General features: G+C 45.6%; 1 protein-coding gene and 1 pseudogene across 1 annotated transcript in view; both read left to right on the top strand.

Annotated features, from left to right (window-relative positions):
* Positions 1-6,056, top strand: part of LOC129812889 (feline leukemia virus subgroup C receptor-related protein 2-like) — a 75,163-nt gene extending 69,107 nt beyond the window's left edge. The window contains exon 15 of the transcript XR_008753085.1: positions 427-6,056. The gene's annotated coding sequence lies outside the window, so the exon portion shown is untranslated. The remainder of the gene's footprint in view (positions 1-426) is intronic.
* The window catches only part of LOC129813349 (uncharacterized), a 30,294-nt pseudogene extending 12,442 nt beyond the window's left edge, over positions 1-17,852 (top strand).
* Positions 17,853-18,996: the final 1,144 nt, after the last annotated feature.

Raw genomic sequence — 18,996 nt, 5'->3', positions numbered from 1 at the left:
TTATTCTGCTCTGCAAAAAATTAGGTAAATGTGTAAATTGCTGGAGGGACTTTAGGGTGACACAAAAACATATTCATGACCTTCTTTGAAATGAAACACACTTCTGTTCTTCCTCCCATCAACACATAAACATCATATGGTGAGCTCTAGGAATATAGATGTTAATATAACGCATAAGGAAATGTCATGTTTGAAGATGTACACTTCGTTGGTAGATAAATACCGGGAAATAGATCTGAGCAGTTCTTTCCAGGCCTGTAAATTCTGTTGACTGTGATTGAGATGTTTATGCCCTCAATAACTTTGGGATTGCACTTGTATGTGAGAAAGGGCATTATGTGTTATTTTACCAAATGGACTTTGATGACTTTCTAATGAATACCAATTAAATATTTTGCTTAGTTTTATATCAATCTTTATTTCCAGCGATGCTCCTCTGGATCTGAAGATAAAGACCAGCATGATGTCAGACATGTTTTCTCTTGTGGGTGAGTCTCTCTCGCTCTCTATCTGTGCACACTAATGATAAAGGCCAGCATGATATCAGACATGTTTTCTCTTGTGGGTGAGTCTCTCTCGCTCTCTATCTGTGCACACTAATGATAAAGGCCAGCATGATATCAGACATGTTTTCTCCTGTGGGTGAGTCTCTCTCTCTATCTGTGCACACTAATGATAAAGGCCAGCATGATATCAGACATGTTTTCTCTTGTGGGTGAGTCTCTCTCTCTCTCTATCTGTGCACACTAATGATAAAGGCGAGCATGATATCAGACATGTTTTCTCTTGTGGGTGAGTCTCTCTCTCTATCTGTGCACACTAATGATAAAGGCGAGCATGATATCAGACATGTTTTCTCTTGTGGGTGAGTCTCTCTCTCTATCTGTGCACACTAATGATAAAGGCCAGCATGATATCAGACATGTTTTCTCTTGTGGGCGAGTCTCTCTCTCTATCTGTGCACACTAATGATAAAGGCCAGCATGATATCAGACATGTTTTCTCTTGTGGGTGAGTCTCTCTCTCTCTCTATCTGTGCACACTAATGATAAAGGCGAGCATGATATCAGACATGTTTTCTCTTGTGGGTGAGTCTCTCTCTCTATCTGTGCACACTAATGATAAAGGCCAGCATGATATCAGACATGTTTTCTCTTGTGGGTGAGTCTCTCTCTCTCTCTCTATCTGTGCACACTAATGATAAAGGCCAGCATGATATCAGACATGTTTTCTCTTGTGGGTGAGTCTCTCTCTCTATCTGTGCACACTAATGATAAAGGCCAGCATGATATCAGACATGTTTTCTCTTGTGGGTGAGTCTCTCTCTCTATCTGTGCACACTAATGATAAAGGCCAGCATGATATCAGACATGTTTTCTCTTGTGGGTGAGTCTCTCTCTCTCTCTCTCTATCTGTGCACACTAATGATAAAGGCCAGCATGATATCAGACATGTTTTCTCCTGTGGGTGAGTCTCTCTCTCTATCTGTGCACACTAATGATAAAGGCCAGCATGATATCAGACATGTTTTCTCTTGTGGGTGAGTCTCTCTCTCTCTCTATCTGTGCACACTAATGATAAAGGCGAGCATGATATCAGACATGTTTTCTCTTGTGGGTGAGTCTCTCTCTCTATCTGTGCACACTAATGATAAAGGCCAGCATGATATCAGACATGTTTTCTCTTGTGGGTGAGTCTCTCTCTCTCTCTCTATCTGTGCACACTAATGATAAAGGCCAGCATGATATCAGACATGTTTTCTCTTGTGGGCGAGTCTCTCTCTCTCTCTATCTGTGCACACTAACGCGTTAATGCACTGATTCTGGGGAGGGAGGAACGCCAAGGGTTTGGTCTGGCGGCTACGCCTGAATGCTCTGAAATGTTTCTGTTTATTACATACCGACCTGTTTATTGTAAACCACATGCTCTTTATGATGTGAGTAGACCATTACCTCTATACTTTTTGTTTTAAAACATAGATTGTCAGAAAGGTGCAGGTTTTAGGAGCCCATTGACATGCAGGCTATTTCTCCCATTATATCCACTCTTGCTACTGTAAGACTGACTTTAGCAATATGATTAATTGTAAGGGCCTTTTCTCAGGCTGACATCAGTTTGATGCCTGTAAATATTTTAACCATGTCAACCTCTTTGCATAGTAAGTCAGTAAAGAACTGGACAGATTCTCATCATTTATGACATGGGCAGTCTTCTAAATGAGCTGCCCTTTGTTTGATCTGTTGGTTCAGTTGCCTTCACTCCCATCCCCATGTCTCCTCCAGGGCCTCTCTCTACCTGTGAACTGGGCGGGGCCTAGCTGGGGAGTGCCAGTGTAGATGGAAACTTTGTTGGCCCTGACTCCTGCCATCCGCAGGATTCAGCCTGCAGCAGGCTCTATTGCGCTTGTTTTTCAGCCCAGTGTCTCTTGTCTATTAGGCCTACCTTCAGAAAATCCTCACTGTGAAGAAAAAATGCCAGTAATTGGCCATTCTGCTGCCTGACGCTTGGTTTCAGCCTGTGGAGACAGTTAGGCATTGTTTAAAACTAACTTTTGCCTCACAGTTAGTTACCGTTTTATATTAGAGAATAGTTATATTGCTCCATAATGGGACCTCAGAATTGTGCAGAAACCACAGGCATTATTCATTAACATTCAATGACTGGTGGGTGAAATTGTCAACAGAGGACTTGTTTTGGAGTAATTAAGCTCTCTTGAGAAATGTGATCTCACATTATTAAGCCAAAGCAATCCTTAGCATGCAGACAAGAAATGGTTAGCCCTAGGAGCAGATCAACACTGTTTATACAACAGACTTTCTTTATGCAGAGAATGACATGTCTTTGTTATGTCGCCTTCCTTCACAATTAATGCATTCTCAGGTAGCCAGGTTGTTTCAAGCTGTGGAGAAAATTCAAGTCCACACCTGAAAGAAATATTGTTATTACACATTTTTACATATTTTTTTTACAGTACTTCATCCTAACACTTTCAGACTTAACCAATTCCTTCCAAAGCAAGTTGAGCTTTGACAATGACACGTGTACTACAGGAATAACTATTTTCATCTTTCTCATATCAGTACTGGTAATGAGTTGAGATATTCTGTCTTCATCTTGTTTGTACCTTCCTGTCATGATCCAGAGCGTCGTCTGAGCCCGTTAACGATATCTAAAATGACACTGAGCCCCAGAGCCTGTAGGCCATATCTAATGACACTGTGAGGGGCTGTTGGGGTATCTGTCTGTACTGGGGCCAGCGTGCGGAATCATAAATTACAGTTATCTTTGGACTGATGCATTACTGGGTAAAATGAGCAGTGGCATGTAAAACATACCCCGTCTATTATTCACTATACAAACCCTGATGCTTTTGGCTGATAACACTTGGGCTGCATCCCAGCTCTGTAAATAATGACAGCATGCCATTAGCATTCATTTTCCCCTTGTGTGTAGCTGTCAGTAATGCGTCAGCCGTGTTTGTAATAATTGCCACATTTAGACAAGAACGTGGCAAGAGCCCAGTTCTTACCTGACGGCTTGGATGAGGCAGTACAAATAACCTCAGGGCCTAAGCTGTCGATTGATTTGATCCTAAATAAGTTGTCCCATCACTCTGTATGGGAAAGCATGACGTTAACTTTAAAGTAGTTTTCCTCTCTTCATCTGGGATCAGTTAGCTCTAAGTGATTTTTTTAAAGAGAGAAAGAGAGAGTGTAAATGATTGTGAGTTTGAGAACAACTGTGAAGAAAGGCCTACAGCACCGTATTCATGTCACACATGATAGTATCAGATTGATATTTATTACAGGATTACATGTGCTTTACTGCTCTAGATAACACATGCTCTCTAGAATCTTAGGCCACTGTCATTTACTCATTGTAGTGAGTCATGTCCCTACAAGCTTTGTTTGTCAGGATCTCCTGCTACAACAATCCCTCTGAACGGGTGACTCTGGACCCAGGCCTGACAAAGCACAGGTATGGGACACCACCACTTTTATTGTTTCACTAAAAAGTGCTTTAGTTTAGACATCTGAAGGAACTGCCTTTCCATGCCATATAACGCAACTTCATGAAACGTCTTTCTCAACATGGCCTGTCATCATGTCTCTTACTGTATTTGTTTTGCTGTTATAGCTGAGCCCTTTTTGCCCTAATGGAAAGTCATTCTCATGAAAAACAACTGCTAATGCAATTACAGGGTTAGGGTGACATCATCAGCACTGCGAGTGCACGCTCTGAAGATTATTATTTGATCATGTTTAATCAGGTGACTAATGCTCTCACTAGGCTCTGTTGCTTAATGATGCCACAGCAGCTAATACACTTGGCTCACTGCAGTGAACTACTGCACCCGGTCTGGGCTAGGATCTGCTGGTGGGACATGATCAAGTCAGACATTTTTCTACTCCACCTTAAATTGCATAAAGTGCCCAGATAGCCTTACTGTAACAAGGCTGTACGTTTGTTCATATATGTGTGACGCGGTGAGGTTGGACCCAGGTGCAGAGTAGAGACCAGACGGGGAATCAGTGGTTAAGGATAAACATAATACTTTACTGAGAAACGGTAGCCGCAGGATCACAGTACACTTGAAAAAACAACAAACGCTAAGTCTCAAACTCCCTCAGGAAACGAACGCACATGGTAAACAACTCAAGCTTCTGCAAAGGACAACAGAAAACACACCTCTTTCAACAGGGAAATTAGTAAATAGGACACACCTGAATGTCGTTAATATCTCTAGGACGGTCTCTGCTGCCCTCTGGTGACAGGTGGAACCATGACAATGTGATCTGTATGAATGGCTCGGTTTGTGTGCTTACAGTGTGTTTTTCGATGTGCATGTCTAAGTGCTTCTCTGCATGTGTGTATGTTAAGACTGGTGTAGTTAGCGGCTGATGTTCATCTCACTGTCTCTCACACGCCATTGCCTCTCTTAGCGTCCTTTCTCTGCTCAGTCAGCCAGTGCACACTCCAGAGTGGTAAGTTGTCCTGCCTTCTCATATCGTCTAACCCAACCACATGAACCCTGCTGCACCTTTTCCCTATGCCTCACCACTGTGACGTCTTTACATTAATCGGTAAGGAAGCCACTTCATTTTTCAACCACTTATCCTTCTTAGCCTATTGTTTTTGAGTCTAAACGATTCTGATATTTTCCATACTTGTGGCTGCCAAAAAGCCCCCTCTATCGATTGTGAATTATGGTTTTGAAGTGGTGCTTTTAATCGAATAGTCCTTATTAGATTGTTCTTTGCAAGTCTATGATTTAGAAGCAATGCAATGTAGCTCTGAGAATTAATCCCTTGATGTCTCAGCCCCTCTGCCGGTTACAGACACAGCAAAACAATCTTGCCACTAAAGCAGTCCTGTCAGAGAGACAGTGAATCCTGTGCTCCTATGCTGTGATTAGGAGCAACAGTTTAAATTATTTCAGGGGATCAGGCCTTGTCAGTCTCTGGATGCCATCATATCTCCCCAACCAGTCTGACAAATTCAATGTAATCCCCCTGCTATTTAGATGACAAATTCTCTATGTGATCCTGTGGGGTTATGACCTGCTGTCTGACCCTGGCTCAAACCTGCGTGCCAAAGTCGTCAATCAGACCTGGTAATGCATGCCGAGGAGGAGGCAGCCAGGAATGCCAGCTAGCAAAGATAGAAAATGTGCCATTTATGTAACCCAGGGAGGGAGGAAAGGGGATGATTTTTTACGTTTTCCATAGATTTGGTGCTTTTCTGTATGTAAAGATTGTTACATTTTTTGAAATATTAGTTTTTATCAGTGTGTGGGATGATTTCTTAGAATTCAACAGAGCCAGCCAACTTGCATTAGCACCCTAATCATTAGACCTATTAAACACCTAATTTATTAAACCGTTATCAGGGTGGATTTTTGTGGGAATTAGATAGATGGTATCAGTATAACGATATGTCCGCTCCCCTTTCCTCTCCTGCAGTTGCAGAGACCACTGTCAGCCAACAACACTGACACAGACAGGCCTAATGAGAAGCCAGGAGGTAAACAGGGACAGCACCCTGGGCCTGACTGCTGAGGAGGTAAACAGGGACAGCACCCTGGGCCTGACTGCTGAAGAGGTAAACAGGGACAGCACCCTGGGCCTGACTGCTGAGGAGGTAAACAGGGACAGCACCCTGGGCCTGACTGCTGAGGAGGTAAACAGGGACAGCACCCTGGGCCTGACTGCTGAGGAGGTAAACAGGGACAGCACCCTGGGCCTGACTGCTGAGGAGGTAAACAGGGACAGCACCCTGGGCCTGACTGCTGAGGAGGTAAACAGGGACAGCACCCTGGGCCTGACTGCTGAGGAGGTAAACAGGGACAGCACCCTGGGCCTGACTGCTGAGGAGGTAAACAGGGACAGCACCCTGGGCCTGACTGCTGAGGAGGTAAACAGGGACAGCACCCTGGGCCTGACTGCTGAGGAGGTAAACAGGGACAGCACCCTGGGCCTGACTGCTGAGGAGGTAAACAGGGACAGCACCCTGGGCCTGACTGCTGAGGAGGTAAACAGGGACAGCACCCTGGGCCTGACTGCTGAGGAGGTAAACAGGGACAGCACCCTGGGCCTGACTGCTGAGGAGGTAAACAGGGACAGCACCCTGGGCCTGACTGCTGAGGAGGTAAACAGGGACAGCACCCTGGGCCTGACTGCTGAGGAGGTAAACAGGAAACAGCACCCTGGGCCTGACTGCTGAGGAGGTAAACAGGGACAGCACCCTGGGCCTGACTGCTGAGGAGGTAAACAGGGACAGCACCCTGGGCCTGACTGCTGAGGAGGTAAACAGGGACAGCACCCTGGGCCTGACTGCTGAGGAGGTAAACAGGGACAGCACAGTGGGCCTGACTGCTGAGGAGGTAAATATACATAGCTGAAGTTAGTATGATAGATCTGCATGAGAGGGATATTATCTATCGCTCACATAGTATTGAAGCTAAGGGTTCTCTTTCCTCTCCATGGCAGCTGAAAGTCTTGAGGAGAATAAGAGAGGAGCATGAGAGACGAGGGAGGTTCATTCAAATCTTCCCCACCCCACAGACATGGGAACTGTACAGGTGAGAGGGGTTCGGACACTTTGTGTAATGTTACACACTAACGTACAGTGCCGTGAAAAAGTATTTGCCCCCTTTCTGATTTTCTAAATGTTTTTATATTTTTTTATACGGAATGTTATCAGATCTTCAACCATAACCTAATATTAGATAAAGGGAACCTGAGTTTACAAATAACACAACATGGGTCTCATTATGCCTGGCGAAGTATGCATTTAAAACAAATCTAATATTAGGTTTTGGTTGAAGATCTGATAACATTCAGTATCAAAAAATATGAAAAAATAGAGAAAATCAGAAAGGGGGCAAATATTTTTTCACGGCACTCTACATGTCTAGATACATTTTTGAATAAGAGAACAGCAATGTCTAATGTTTGACCATACTGCTGCCTACCTACATTTAATGACTTATATTACTACATAATACAACTATTACTACTTCAGCTAGGAGTTAAGGTGAGAAGCTGATACCCATTAGAGAATTGGCCGGTTACTGTACATTACATCTCCGAGAGTATTTATAGGCTTTACAGCTCGCACTCTTGTGAGACCTGTATTTTTTCCCCAAACATGGCTTGAATCCCATGATGACTTCTAGTTGAAACAGCATTAAACCCCCTATTTATAGGGAAATCCAGTTTTGTGCTTACACTCCATATTCTTCTATGAGGGATTTGCTGCTTGATTAGCTTTATGGGCCTGTTAGTACTGGGGATTTTGTGGCTTGGGGCCTATGACATTGAGTATCACATTTGCCCTGTTGTAACACATTCAACTCCCCACAAATTAGACAGAAGATGCAGAAGCCCAGTGCAGCCTGTGGTGGTAGTGGTGGTGGAAATAGTTGTCATTTTGTCATTATCTGTGTGTCTGTTTCTCAGTGGTTATCTGGAGTATAAGACATCAATGAACTCCATGTTGTCTAACAGACGTTTCCATGGAAGGTAAGCATTTCCATTGTGGTTTGGAGTGGGAGCAGTTTAAATTTGTGGAAACCGTTGGCCCCTGACTTTGTGTTTGTTTTGTGTTCGGATGAATAGGTGAGGAGAACAGCTAATAAGATATGTATGGTAATAGTAGACATTAAAGTTTTCCAGAGTGAGCACAGTGTCTATGTGGCAGTGTGGCTTTGGTAGTCTAGTCCTCAAATGGCAGTTGGAGCTGGGGAGAGTTTATGGAGCAGGGAAAATGTTATAGAATAAGAAGAACTATTGGGAATTGTGTTGCACAACTCAACTTTTATTCTGTTGCATGGGTTCAAACTTCAGAGAAATCTTGTGTTTGTGAGCTTTAGGTTTATGTACAGTATTTCCTTTACTCAGTATTGTGCAATAGTGAAACTATCTGGGGAGCTGGAGTCTCCTTTGGCCCATTATGATTGTTTCATGTTGCTTGCTTTGGTCCTCAGATTGGGGAAAGCGGTGGTGACCTCAAGATTACAGTGGGTGTTATTGCCGCCAATTCGCCCCCTCACTCTGTCTTCCATATTTCAACTTTCCTTCTCTTACCACAATATCTTTGAAAATAATAATCTGATACATTTCTCTTCTCAGGGACTGATTCAGTCAAACCTGGTTTAGCAATGTTGAGTGTCTACGTTTATGTTAAAGTGCCTAAAATCAATTGTATGTGACATGGGGAGCTAAAGCAATGTTCAGATATTAGACTGTAAATAATATAATGCAGGTTAAATTAAAGGGATCTATAGTTGGTTAAAGGGACACTTCAGGATTTTGGCAATGAAGCCCATTATCTACTTTTGCAGTCTGATGAACTCATGGACACCATTTTTATGTCTCTGCGTGCATTTTGAAGGATGCTGCTAATTAGCATTGGCGCAATTGCTAACTAGCGTGACCGCAATGACTGGAAGCCAATGGTAACTAGTCTATAACTGTTAGCATGCTAGTAAATACCATAGACTTCCAGTCATTGCGCTACTGTTAGTTAGCAATGGCTCGCAGAACTTCATACTGGCTGCAGAGATATAACAATGGTATCCATGAGTTCAACTGACTCTGGGGAAGTAGATAAAGGGCTTCATTGCCAACATCCCGAAGTATCCCTTTAAGGAGTCGTATTAGAGCAGTTTCTCTCGTCCTCCATCAGGAACCTGAATGGTAATGTGTAGCTGCAGGTGGACGTGTTCCACACGTGTCACGGGATCCAGTACGAGAGGACGCTGCTGTCATTGGAGGCGCGGAGGCATCGCCTCCTGGCAGAGCACTCCGCCATGGGGAGGAAGAGCGCAGGTAGGCCTCAGGGAGTCTGTCCTCCTCCAGCTGACACAGCATAGCAACACTCAATCTAGTCTCAGACCACGGCCTGTCTGGCCAAGCCATTGAGGAGCCAATCAGACAAGTTCATTCCTTTACTTTCTATGAAGAACTCCCCACTGCCAGAATGAATATGGCCAAATATAACAATGGGAGTTTATAAAACAACCACTATAAGAAGTTCTTTGTACAGTGTTAACTTGTGTGTTTGATCCAGTAAAGACACAATGATGTAATTGACATTGTGACATTTCACTTTTTTTCTGTAGTGCTTTATTCTTAAGTGAGGGGTGGCAAGGCCTCCCCCACTAGGACCAGTGACGAGGAGGATGTTGAGGAAGGGGAGGAGAGAGTTCAGAAGGAGGGAAAAGGAGGAGGAGAAGAAAGCCCTGGGTCCGTTAGTGGTGCTGACAGACAGTGTGCCCACCCCACTGAGCGGTTCCACAATGAGCTCCTCACCAGGACCGTCCCGACACACCGCCGCTGTCGCCAAGCCCAAAGTCAACCTGCTCCACGTCCTACAGCAGGGCTGAGACCTCAGGTCAGAGCACACCCCAGGCTTCTGCTCGTTGGCAGCCCTCTCCTCGTTCTCCTCCCCCCTCTCGTCCATCCCACCACCCCTCTCTCTTTCTCTCAGCAGGAGAAATATGAGGCTTCCCAGAGCACAGGGCCAAAAAAGCTCCAGAGAAAATCTGGACCTCTTTTCATACCCCTGCATGTTTTGATCACTCTCTTTGAGCGTGACTCCTTCATGTCTACCTAACGTACCACATGGAGAGAACACTGAGGAAGCAGATGGGTTCTGAGCCAGCGAATCCTGTGTGTCAACCTTGAATTCCATGTAGAGACACTGCCTGTGATTGGACTGTTAATTCTAGGAGTCAGACTGTCACTTCTTTGTTTTAATTTTGAATGACCTGGATGGACTTGAAAGGCTCCCCACCATCCATCATTATGCAATACGCTTGCAAAAATATTTGGATCCTTTTTGCTTTTACAATAACATTTCTGAATATTACATACTTCTGTTTAAATGCCAACAAAGGCTCCAGTCTCCTATTGATTTTTAAAGTGTGTCTGAAATTGTAATTTGAGGGGGAATTACAATAACAAGTCTGCGTTTGTAGAAATTCCTCTATGCTTGCCAGGACTGTAAAGGGACCTTGGCAATTATAGTACAGCATATCATTGTTTGTGTTTGACAGCTTTTTCTAAAACATTTTCCCACTACATTGTACTGGCAGTACACTTTTCAGGTTCACTCGGGCCATGAAAACAATGCATCACTCTTGGTACTGGCCAAGGGCAAGTCACACTGTACGCTAACACTCTGGCTGAAATTGATACCTACCTTTATTCGTTTTGTCTCTTGCATGATGCCTAAGATAACAAATCTGAATATGCGTCAGTGCTTGTGCTTACTGTTGTAACATATGTATCTGAAATGCCTAAAATGCAGAAAACCTTTGCTCCCATATAAAAACCTGAAGACCTGTTGTCAGGACCCGGTGCGAGAAACAGTCACTAATAATCGTCAGAACCCAGAAGATGAGGCAGACACAGCAGTACTAGAGATGGTGGTTTAATAAAAGAACAAAATCTTCAGGCAAAGAAACTAAATCCACAATGTCCAAAAATAAAGCCAAGAGGCACAAAATGGAAATCCTCCAAAATACAAAAGAAACTCCACAAAGTGGTAAAAAACAGCAGGGAAAAACAAACCTCAAAAGACTACTCAAATAATACACAAGAACTAAACCAGAGAACCTCTGGAAAATCCAACAAGAGAAATATCTGTATAAAACAAGGCTGGGGCTGGGTGCTAACTTACAAACACTGAGCAAGGAACTGAGGAACACACAGGGTTTAAATACTAACAAGGGAATGACCTACAGGTGCAAACAATAATTAGAGCAAGAAAAACAAAAGGTACAAAAAAGGTGCAATGGGGACATCTAGTGACCAAAACCCGAACAGTCTTGGCCAAAACCTGACAGAATCCCCCTCCTAGGAACGGCTCCTGACGTTCCTACCAGCCTTCTCAGGGTGGAGGGTCCTGAACTGACGAATGAGGTCAGGGTCCAGTATGTCCTTGGCAGGAACCCAGGAGCGCTCCTCGGGACCGTAGCCTTCCCAGTCCACCAGATACTGCCAGGACCGCTGCACCCGGCGGGAATCCAGTATCCGGTGGACGGTATAAGCCGACTGGCCACCGATGACACGGGGCGGAGGGGGAGGTCTGCCTGCCGGGATAAGGGGAGAAAAAACAACAGGTTTTAATAAAGAAATGTGAAATGTTGGATTGATCTTAAGGGATCTGGGTAAGTGCAGGCGAAAAGTAACGGGATTGACTCTCCTGGCAATCTTAAAGGGACCGATGAACCTCTGGGACAGCTTGCGAGACTCCACCCGTAGTGGTAAGTTCTTAGTTGAGAGCCATACTCTCTGGCCGGGGTACAGGGTAGGACCAGGACGGCGACGTCTGTTGGCTTGTCGTTGGTACTGCTGAGAGGAACGCAGAAGATTAAGACGTGCCTTCTTCCACGTAAGCCGACAGCGTCTGATGAACCTCGAGGCTGAAGGCACTCTGACTTCTGCCTCCTGGTCTGGGAACAATAGAGGCGCATAGCCAAACTGACACTCATGCGGGGATATACCAGTGGAGGAGGAGCACAAGGTGTTGTGCGCGTACTCGGCCCAAACAATGAAGGATGACCATGTGGACGGGTTGTTGGAAACCATGCATCTGAGGGTGGTTTCCAGCTCCTGATTCATCCTCTCAGTTTGGCCATTGGACTCCGGATGGTACCCTGAAGATAAACTGGCCGTGGCCCCTATGAGTTGGCAGAAGGCCTTCCAAAACCTTGAGGCGAACTGGGGACCTCTGTCGGAAACCATATCTTGCGGAATCCCAAAGACTCGGAACACATGGTTAATCACCAACTCAGCTGTTTCCTTGGCAGAAGGTAATTTGGTCAAGGGAACAAACCTGGCCGCCTTAGAAAACCTGTCGATGATGACTAGGATCGTAGTATTACCATGGGACGGAGGAAGGCCAGTAATAAAGTCCAACGAGATATGGGACCAGGGTTGGTGGGAAATAGATAGAGGGTGAAGGAGTCCTTGAGGGCGGAGGTGAGAAGATTTGCCCTGGCAGCACACGGAACAGGCCTTGAAGAAAGTGGCAACGTCTTCTTTTATGGTGGGCCACCAGAACTTACGCTGGATGAACTCCAAGGTGCGACCTACGCCCGGGTGACAGGTGAGGCAAGAGGAGTGCCCCCACAGAAGGACTTGGGACATTGCTGCCTTGGGAACAAACAACCGATTAGCAGGACCTCCTCCAGGGCCCGGTTCGATGGCTTGAGCTTGTTTCACGGAATCCTCCACTTGCCACGAGATCGGAGCCACGATCTTAGCGGCCGGAAGGACAGTCATGTCAGTATCTTCTCGAATGGCAGGAGAGTAGATTCGTGACAAGGCGTCCGGTTTGAGATTCTTCGACCCGGGTCTATAGGTGAGGATAAACTGAAATCGGCTGAAGAAAAGAGACCATCGAGCTTGTCTGGAGTTCAACCGCTTCGCCTGCTGGATATACTCCAGATTTTTGTGGTCCGTAAGCACTTGAAACGGTTGAGAAGCCCCCTCGAGCCAGTGTCTCCATTCCTTCAATGCCATCTTAACCGCTAGGAGTTCACGATCCCCCACATCGTAATTCCTCTCGGCCGGGGTAAGCCGGTGAGAGAAGAAGGCGCAAGGATGAAGCTTCTTGTCTTCACCCCTCTGAGACAGGACAGCTCCAACCCCAACCTCTGATGCGTCTACCTCCACCACAAAAGGTTCATCCGCCGATGGTAGTGTCAGGATGGGAGCAGAGAGGATGCGCTGCTTGAGTCCTTGGAAGGCCGTCTCAGCTTCTCTTCCCCACAGAAACCTTGTGTTGCCACCCTTGGTTACAGCTGAGAGAGGGGCTGCCACCGAGCTGAAGTTCTTGATGAACTTGCGGTAAAAGTTGGTGAAGCCCAGGAAACGCTGAACTTCCTTAACGGACTTGGGGGTGGGCCAATCCGCTACCGCCCCTACCTTCTTGGGGTCCATCTGGACTCGACCGGGTTCCACTATAAATCCCAGGAATTGTACTCGAGAGGAATGGAATTCACACTTTTCCGGCTTAACGTACAAATGGCTGTCTAGGAGGCATTTGAGCACTTGTCTGACATGCTTAGTGTGTTCTTGAAGGGAGCTCGAAAAGATGAGGATGTCATCCAAGTAAACAAACACGAAGATGTTAAGCATATCCCTAAGCACATCGTTTATGAGCGCTTGGAACACAGCCGGGGCGTTGGTCAGGCCGAAGGGCATCACCGAGTATTCGTAGTGACCAGTAGGCGTGTTGAAAGCGGTCTTCCACTCGTCCCCGGGTTTGATCCGCACAAGATGGTATGCGTTCCGCAGGTCAAGCTTAGTGAAGACAACTGCTTCCTGGAGCAGCTCAAAGGCTGTGGCCATAAGGGGTAGCGGGTAGCGGTTACGGACGGTTATGGCATTGAGTCCCCGGTAGTCAATGCAAGGTCGTAATTCACCGTCTTTCTTGGCCACAAAGAAAAACCCTGCTCCCGCCGGCGAGGTAGATGGACGCATGAGGCCTGCTGCCAGAGCGTCCTTGATGTAGGTATCCATAGCAGCTCGTTCGGGAAGAGAAAGGGAAAAGATCCGACCCCTGGGAGGGCAGGTCCCCGGAAACAGGTCGATGGTGCAATCGTAAGGTCTATGGGGTGGTAGTTTGGTGGCCCTCTGTTTGCTAAATACCAGTTTGAGGTCATGGTAACACTCGGGAACTCGGGACAGGTCGATGGATTCTAGAGACTCGGAAGGGGAACTCTGGGAACTCGGGAAGATACAAGTGGCTTGGCACGTAGGACCCCACTGCTTGATAGTGCCCACAGACCAGTCGATGTGAGGGTTATGGCTGTGAAGCCAGGGATAACCAAGGACGAGAGGGAACTCGGAACAGGAGATCAGATGAAAGTTCATCACTTCCTGGTGTTGGGAAACTGAAAGTCGCAAGGGGGTAGTGGCACGAGTGACAAGTCCAGATCCCAAAGGGCTTCTATCCAACGTAGTAACCCTTATGGGGTCACTTAGAGGTTCAGAAGGAACGCCATTCTCCTTCGCCCAGACCCCATCCATGAAGTTACCTGCGGCTCCAGAGTCTACCAAAGCTTGAAGAGAAAACTCGTGGTCGTCCCAGGAAAGGGTAACTGGAATGAGCAGGCGGGAGTTGGATGGATGGGAGGAGGTTATGTTTCCCGTTAGTCCTCCCAGGCCTGCACGGGAGAGTGCGTTTCCCTGGAGCCCGGGACACGTGGAGCGGAAATGGCCCAGTTTGCCGCAATATAGACAGCATCGCTCCCTCATCCGGCGGTCTCTCTCAGCCTGGGAGATGCGTCCAACCTGCATGGGTTCTGGTGGAGCCAGCGAGGATAAAGGTGGAGACTCGGAGCTGGAACCGATAGGAGCTAGGGTGAGCGGTCTACGGTTGAGTTCTCTCTCTCTCAGACGCTGGTCTATGCGTGAAGCCAACTTGATAAGGGACTCGAGGTTGTCCGGTGGTTCCCGAGTGGCCAGTTCATCTTGGATGGTGTCAGAAAGCCCCTTCAAAAAACACACTGTGAGCGCCTCGTCGTTCCAGCCACTTGCTGCTGCCACAGTGCGGAACTGGATGGCATAGTCCGTCACGCTGCACCGACCTTGGCGGAGAGTCAGGAGCTGTTTGGCTGAGTCAGGGCCGTTGGTAGGACCTTGAAACACTCGCTTGAATTCTTCAGCAAAGGTAGAGTAGCTGGCACAGCAGGGACTTTGGGCATCCCACACAGCAGTAGCCCAGGCTAGGGCTTTTTCCGATAGCAGGGTGATGATATATGCTATCTTGGACCGGTCGGTGGGAAACGACGATGGTTGCAGCTCAAAGGAGAGAGAACATTGGGTGAAAAACCCCTTACAAACATTCGGATCCCCTGAGAACCATTGGGGAGGCGGCAGACGAGGTTCAGCCTGCTTTATGGAAGTCAGCATCTCTGACAGAAGTTGAGAATGTCTAGCCATTAAGGCCTCTTGCTGAACTAGAGCAGCTTCGTGGCGTTGGACAGTCTCCTCGTGGTGGGACAGCATGGGGAAAAAAATCCTGGGTACTGGCTGCCTCTGGGTTCATTATAATGGCTCAGTGTTTCTGTCAGGACCCGGTGCGAGAAACAGTCACTAATAATCGTCAGAACCCAGAAGATGAGGCAGACACAGCAGTACTAGAGATGGTGGTTTAATAAAAGAACAAAATCTTCAGGCAAAGAAACTAAATCCACAATGTCCAAAAATAAAGCCAAGAGGCACAAAATGGAAATCCTCCAAAATACAAAAGAAACTCCACAAAGTGGTAAAAAACAGCAGGGAAAAACAAACCTCAAAAGACTACTCAAATAATACACAAGAACTAAACCAGAGAACCTCTGGAAAATCCAACAAGAGAAATATCTGTATAAAACAAGGCTTGGGCTGGGGCTGGGTGCTAACTTACAAACACTGAGCAAGGAACTGAGGAACACACAGGGTTTAAATACTAACAAGGGAATGACCTACAGGTGCAAACAATAATTAGAGCAAGAAAAACAAAAGGTACAAAAAAGGTGCAATGGGGACATCTAGTGACCAAAACCCGAACAGTCTTGGCCAAAACCTGACACCTGTGGAGATTATTAATAATTTACTGTCAGGGAATGACACAGATTGGAGATGTGTGTGTGTACATTTGCGTGCCTGCGTGTGCAATTCCTCTAACTACTGTCGATTTCTCCATCCCATTTGTATTTTTTAACCATGCTTACCTTTGCAACCTGTGTTTTTTCCTCCTCCTCCTCCACTTCCTCCTTAGTTTCCTCTCCTCAGTCTCTCATGTCCTCCTTTATCACATCTTTCTCACTCCGCCCTCTGATCTGCAGTAAAGTCCAGACTCAGATGGCCTTCTCCTCCTACCTCAACCGGGTGCAGATGAGGCTGCTTGCATAGAGCAGGACTAAAGCTAACTCAGCCTTGCCAGAGAAGGACAATGACCAAACGGTAAGACAACTGTCTGCGGTATTTCCCAGTGCCCCGGGGAAAGATTTTATGGAAAATAAGACCTGGACCATTGTTTTATGTTTATCTGCATTTGATTTTCCGTTTGATCTGTTGTTACTCATCGGAGCCACGTCGTAACTGTAACATCAGGAGAATGATGGGTGTGGAGTCAGGAGCAGAGAGCAGAAGTTTCACGGGAAAAAACGCTTTAATGTCCACAGTAAACAGGAACCGGTACAAAGATGGGGTAAGCCAAAACACAGGCGCAAACACAACCCAAAGACCACTGTTACATAAACCGGACAGCGAAAACCCAAAATCAACAATACACCTCCTACGTACAATAACAACAAGCCCGCACAAACACAAGCGGGCTAAACGAACTTAAATAGTACCCACCCCAAAAAACCCAACAAGGAACAGGTGAAACCAATTAGACAAAAACAAACGAAAAGAAAAAAGGGATTGGTGGCAGCTAGTAGACCGGCGACGACGACCGCCGAGCGCCACCCGAACAGGAAGGGGAGCCACCTTCGGTGATATTCGTGACAGTAACTGTATAAATGTGCATGAGGCGTTTGTAGCCACGTAGAGAGGAAAATGGTGTGAGTACTACTACGTGGCTGCGTCAAAGTTGGTTTTATCGGAAAGTCTCGTCGGTGCATTGGAATGACAAACATCATAATCTCCCAAGCCTCTGGATTTTTTCTTACTTGAACACGTTTCCATCGTGATGAATCCATACATTTTTTTTTCTTGAGTTCTTTTAGACAAATGAAATACCATAACTGAAAGGTGAGCGTTGTATTGATGATGTAGTGCAGTGACAGCAGGGCCCAGATTCACAGAACACTTCTTACGCAAAAACTTAACAATCTTCTTATGGGGAAAAAAACAAGAAGTTCATAAGATAGTTCATAAGTGCAATTCCTCAAGAATATCTTAAGATTTAATTATTTTCTTTCGAACTTCTCAAATATCCGTTTTAGCTAGCTATCTAGCTAGCAATGGCAATCATGTTAGCATATTTCATACTGAGATTACTGTTCTAAAACATGTTATTGGGTTTAAAATAATCAATACTGAAACTTTTAGGTTAAGTTTGTGAGTGAATTATACATGTTCAATTGCTTTTATGAGATTTTTCTCTCACTGCCCTGAGTTTAAGACAAGGGTTTAGCTTAAGGTGACCACATTTCTGAAATGAAAACCGGGGACATTTCCAGTTCGGCGGTCAATATATAATTAAAATATCCAATGTTATTATCTATGAAATAAAAAGGGGGACAGTTCCAGTTTCATGTATTTAGTCTAACAGGCACACTGTGATAGACAGAGAAAACAACTATATTACAGAAACACTACAGACAAGACAGAGCTGTCTGATCTGAAGAGGATTTCTCTTCAGGATTTCAATGGCACATGCATTTTCAGCACTCTTTCTAGAGAAGGGAGCATGGACATCCAGCGAACATTGCTGTGTCCTAAAATGTTATGGTACTCCTGGCCAACAAACTCACAAAAGTCCTTCAGTCTTTCTACTCTGACGCTGATCTGAAGATCTGAAGAGTGGTTCAGGTAGAATAAGAGCAGAAGAAAACATGAGCAAAATTGAAAAAACAGACAATAGTATATGTGAAATACTTAACAACATAATAAAGAAATAAGATTCTGATGAGATTGGTAACTACATAATATACTTATACTAATCTGTATATTTCTCAGAAGAATGTATTTTCTTTAGGATTGCTCTGTCTTTGGCCAGCTTCTCCATGAACTCCTGGCAGGGGAGGTTGAAGTTTATCTTCACAATAAGCATGGCCTTGATGGTAGGAACAGGGAACCTATTTCTTGCTGCTGTCCATATATCATTCATTTGGGAGAACACTCTCTCGACTGGTGCATTACTTCCAGGTAAGCACATGACAACAGATGCTAATCTAGCCAGGTTAGTGTGTGGGATGTCATTCTCTTTGAAGTGGGTAACCACCGTGCTCCATCTCTGACTAAGCGGTGTCTCAGCTGTTTTCCATTCTTCAAGCGATCCCCCCTTTAGGAACTCTTGCAGGCCAGTAACCTTGTCACACAATGCATCCTCATTGATGTTCACATTGGGGCATTTATCCTGCAGTGTGGCTGCTACCTTCTGGATCTCTTCACACAGAGGTTGCCTTTTTGAAAGGAGACAATGTAAATCTTTTAGATTGTCTGTGTGCTTTCCCCATGCTTGCAAGTAGTTCACAGCCATAATGAAGAATGATTGGGATGTTTTGAGAAAGCTCTCTTTAGACATGGCTTCATTTTCCTCTAGCTCTCCCAGAAGTCTTCTGACAAACTGGAATGAAGTTGTCATCACGTCTTGCAGTGAATTTTGCCTCAACGTTTCTCAGAATTGCAGCGGACTCCACAGCACAGCGGTCCTGGCCTCCAAGCATCTTGATCGTGTCACTGAATACGGTCAAGTTTCCATGGACAAAGGCCAGCCAAAGTTCAGTCAGTGGATCTTCGAACATTGTTCACAGGACAACAG

The sequence above is a fragment of the Salvelinus fontinalis genome, chromosome 16 (assembly GCF_029448725.1).
Source record: "Salvelinus fontinalis isolate EN_2023a chromosome 16, ASM2944872v1, whole genome shotgun sequence".
Taxonomy (NCBI): Eukaryota; Metazoa; Chordata; class Actinopteri; order Salmoniformes; family Salmonidae; genus Salvelinus; species Salvelinus fontinalis.
This window is presented reverse-complemented; position numbering and strand designations above follow the sequence as displayed.